This window comes from Lithobates pipiens, unplaced genomic scaffold (genome assembly GCF_037356315.1).
Source record: "Lithobates pipiens isolate NorthernLeopardFrog02 unplaced genomic scaffold, aLitPip1_a1.2 Scaffold_25, whole genome shotgun sequence".
NCBI lineage: Eukaryota > Metazoa > Chordata > Amphibia > Anura > Ranidae > Lithobates > Lithobates pipiens.
Genome location: NW_027507787.1, coordinates 11,184,732 through 11,189,000, shown reverse-complemented (window position 1 = coordinate 11,189,000; position 4,269 = coordinate 11,184,732). Strand labels below are relative to the sequence as shown.

The 4,269-nt window shown below is 44.5% G+C and overlaps 1 non-coding gene across 1 annotated transcript; it reads right to left on the bottom strand.

The window, feature by feature from the left end:
* Positions 1-2,610: 2,610 nt before the first annotated feature.
* LOC143932525 (small nucleolar RNA U3) lies at positions 2,611-2,820 on the bottom strand. Its single transcript, XR_013262951.1, has one exon. It is a non-coding gene; the product is annotated as a small nucleolar RNA U3 (small nucleolar RNA).
* Positions 2,821-4,269: the final 1,449 nt, after the last annotated feature.

Genomic DNA, 4,269 nt, shown 5'->3' with positions numbered 1-4,269 from the left:
TCCAATTCTCCACAGAATGGGGTTCCTCAGCAAATAAATAGTCCCTTTTCTTATATTATGCTCGAGCGTGCACCATCAAATGGGACCTCTAGTTCTCAGCTATAAGCCTCTGACATTGGTGGCTTGGCCAACACGTTCAACTGGCAGAAGCTATGAACAATTATAATGATGTGCTGCTATCCATCCTCCGCAGAATGGGGTTCCTCAGCATGTAAATAGGCCGTCATCTTTTTTTTATGCTCGAGTGTGCACCATCAAACAGGAGCCCGAGTTCTCAAATTTAAGCCTCTGACATTGGTGGCTCGGCCGACACGTTCAGCTGGCTGATGCTGCGTACAATTATAATAATGTGCTGCTTTCCATTCTCCGCAGAATGTGGTTCCTCAGCATTTTAATAGGCCCTCTCCTTATTTCATGGTCGAGCGTACACCAACAAACGGGACCACTAGTTCTCAGCTTTAAGCCTCTGACATTGATGGCTCAGCCGACACGTTCACCTGGCTGATGTTGTTCACAATTATAATGATGTGCTGTTTTCCTTTATTCGCATATTGGGGTTCCTAAGCATTTAAATAAGCCCTCTTCCTATTTTATGCTCGAGCGTGCACCATCAAACGGGACCACTAGTTCTCAGATTTAAGCCTCTGTCATTAATGGTTCTGCCGAAACGTTCAACTGGCTGATGCTATGCACAATTATAATGATGCGCTGGTATCCATCCTCCGCAGAATGGGGTTCCTCAGCATTTAGTCAATTTTCTTATTTTATGCTTGAGTGTGCACCAACAAACAGGACCACTAGTTCTCAACTTTAAGCATCTGACATTGATGGCTCAGCTGACACGTTCAACTGGCTGATGCTGTTCACAATTATAATGATGCGCTGCTTTCCATTCTCCGCAGAATGGGGTTCCTGAGCGATTAAATACGCCCTCTCCTTATTTTATACTCGAGTGTGCACCAACAAACAGGACCACTAGTTCTCAACCTTAAGCCTCTCACATTGGTGGCTCGGCCGACACGTTCAGCTGGCTGATGCTGTTCACAATTATAATGATGCGCTGCTTTCCATTCTCCGCAGAATGGGGTTCCTCAGCAATTAAATAGGCCCTCTTCCTATTTTATGCTCGAGCGTGCACCAACAAACGGGACCACTGGTTCTAAGCCTTTAGCCTCTGATATTAATGGCGCAGGCAAAACGTTCAACTGCCTGATGTTTTGCACAATTATAATGATGTGCTGCTTTCCATTTTCCGCAGAATAGGGTTCCTCAGCATTTAAATAGGCCCTCTTCCTATTTCATGCTCGAGCGTGCACCAACAAACGGGACCACTAGTTCTTAACTTTAAGCCTCTGACATTGATGGCTCAGCCAACGCGTTCAGCTGGTTGATGAAGTTCACAATTATAATTATGTGCTGCTTTCCATCCTCTGCAGAGCATGGGGTTCCTCAGCATTTAAATAGGCCGTCATCGTATTCTATCCTCTAGCATGCACCATCAAACGGGACACTATTTCTCCGCATTAAGCCTCTGACATTGATGGCTCAGCCGACACGTTCAGCTGGCTGAGGTGTGCACAATTATAATGATGTGCTTCTACTAATGCTCCGCAGAATGGGATTCTTCTGCATTTAAATAGGCCCTTTCCTTATATTATGTTTGAGCGTACAACAAACGGGACCACTAGTTCTCAAATTTAAGCCTCTCACATTGGTGGCTCAGCCGACACGTTCAGTTGGCTGATGCTGTTCACAATTATAATGATGTGCTGCTTTCCATTCTCTGCAAAATGGGGTTCCTCAGTAATGCAATAGTCCCTTTTCTTAATTCGTGCTCAAGCGTGCACCATCAAATGGGGCCACTAGTTCTCAGCTTTAAGCCTCTGACATTGATGGCTTAGCCGACACCTTCAGCTGGCTGATGCTGTTCACAATTATGATAATGTGCTGCTGTCCATTCTCCGCAGAATGGGGTTCCTCAGCAATTAGTCACTTTTCTTATTTTATGCTCGAGCCTGCACCATCAAACAGAACCACTAGTTCTCAGATTTAAGCCTCTGTCGTTGATGGCTCATCCGAAACATTCAACTGGGTGATGCCATGCACAGTTATAATGATGTGCTGCTATCCATTCTCAGCAGAATTGGGTTCCTCAGCATTTAAATAGGCCCTTTTCTTATTTTATGCTCGAGCCTGCACCAACAAATGGGACCACTAGATCTCAGATTTAAGCCTCTGTCACTGATTGCTCAGCTGAAACGTTCAACTGGCTGATGCTATGCACAATTATAATGATGCGCTGCTTTCCATCCTCCGCAGAACAGGGTTCCTCAGCATTTAAATAGTCAATTTTCTTATTTTATGCTTGAGTGTGCACCATCAAACGGAACCACTAGTTCTCAATTTTAAGCCTCTGACATTGATGGCTCAGCCGGCACGTTCAACTGGCTGATGCTGTTCACAATTATGATGATGTGCTGCTTTCCATTCTCTGCAGAATGGGGTTCCTCAGCAATTAAATAGGCCCTCTCCTTATTTTATACTCGAGTGTGCACCAACGGGACCACTAGTTCTCAACCTTAAGCCTCTCACATTGGTGGCGTTCAAACAACCACTCTGAATGAGTTCCTGCCTACCATCTTCCCATCTGGAAAGATGACCAAGTCATCAAACAGTGGCAGCATCTGCAGAGAGAAGCACTGCTAACAGGAGTCCTAATGAGACAAGAACCCTAAAATTCATTGTTGAAGATGAGTATGGACACTCGAGCACATTTTTCCCTTTGCATCCTACAGAAATGATCCCTGAAAGTATAGTCCTCCCTTTTCTTATTTTATACTCGAGCGTGCACCAACAAATGGGACCACAAGATCTGAGCTTTAAGCCTCTGACATTGATGGCTCAGCCGATACATTCAGCTGGCTGATGCTGTTCACAATTATGATGATGTGCTGCTTTCTATTCTCCGCAGAATGGGGTTCCTATGTATTTAAATAGGCCGTCATCTTATTTTATGCTTGAGCGTGCACCATCAAACGTGACAACTAGTTCTCAACTTTAAGCCTCTATCATTGGTGGTTCAGCCGACACGTTCAACTGGCTGATGCTATGCCAAATTATAATGATGCGCTGCTTTCCATCCTCCGCAGAATGGGGTTCCTCAGCATTTAAATAGGCTGTTATCTTATATTATGCTCGAGCGCGCACCATCAAACTTGACCACTAGTTCTCAACTGACTGATGCTGTTCACAATTATAATGATGCACTGCTTTCCATCCTCCGCAGAATGGGGTTCCTCAGCATTTAAATAGTCAATTTTCTTATTTTATGCTTGAGTGTGCACCATTAAACGGGACCACTAGTTCTCAATTTTAAGTCTCTAACATTGGTAGCTCAGCAGACACGTTCAGCTGGCTGATGCTGTTCACAATTATAATGATGTGCTGCTTTCCATTCTCCGCAGAATGGGGTTCCTCAACATTTAAATAGGTACTTTTCTTATTTTATGCTCGAGCCTGCACCATCAAACAGAACCACTAGTTCTCAGATTTAAGCCTCTGTCATTGATGGCTCAGACGAAACGTTCAACTGGCTGATGCTATGCACAATTATAATGATGTGCTGCTTTCCATCCTCCGCAGAATGGGGTTCCTCCAGCATTTAAATAGGCCGTAATCTTTTTTTATCCTCTAGCGTGCACCAACAAACGGGACCACTAGTTCTCAGCTTTAAGCCACTGACTGCTGACTCAGCCGACACGTTCAGCTGGCTGTTGCTGTTCACAATTATAATGATGTGCTGTTTTCCTTTATTCGCATATTGGGGTTCCTCAGCATTTAAATAGGCCCTCTCCTTATTTTATGCTCGAGCGTGCACCATCAAACAGAACCACTAGTTCTCAGCTTTAAGCCTCTGACATTGGTGGCTCGGCCGATGCTGTGTACAATTATAATGATGTGCTGCTTTCCAATTCTCCGCAGAATGGGGTTAATCAGCAAATAAATAGTCCCTTTTCTTTTATTATGCTCGAGCGTGCACCATCAAAAGGGACCACTAGTTCTCAGCTATAAGCCTCTGACATTGGTGGCTTGGCCAACACGTTCAACTGACTGATGCTATGAACAATTAGAATGATGTGCTGCTATCCATCCTCCGCAGAATGGGGTTCCTCAGCATTTAAATAGGCCGTTATCTTTTTTTTTATGCTCGAGTGTGCACCATCAAACAGGAGCCCTAGTTCTCAAATTTAAGCCTCTGACATTGGTGGC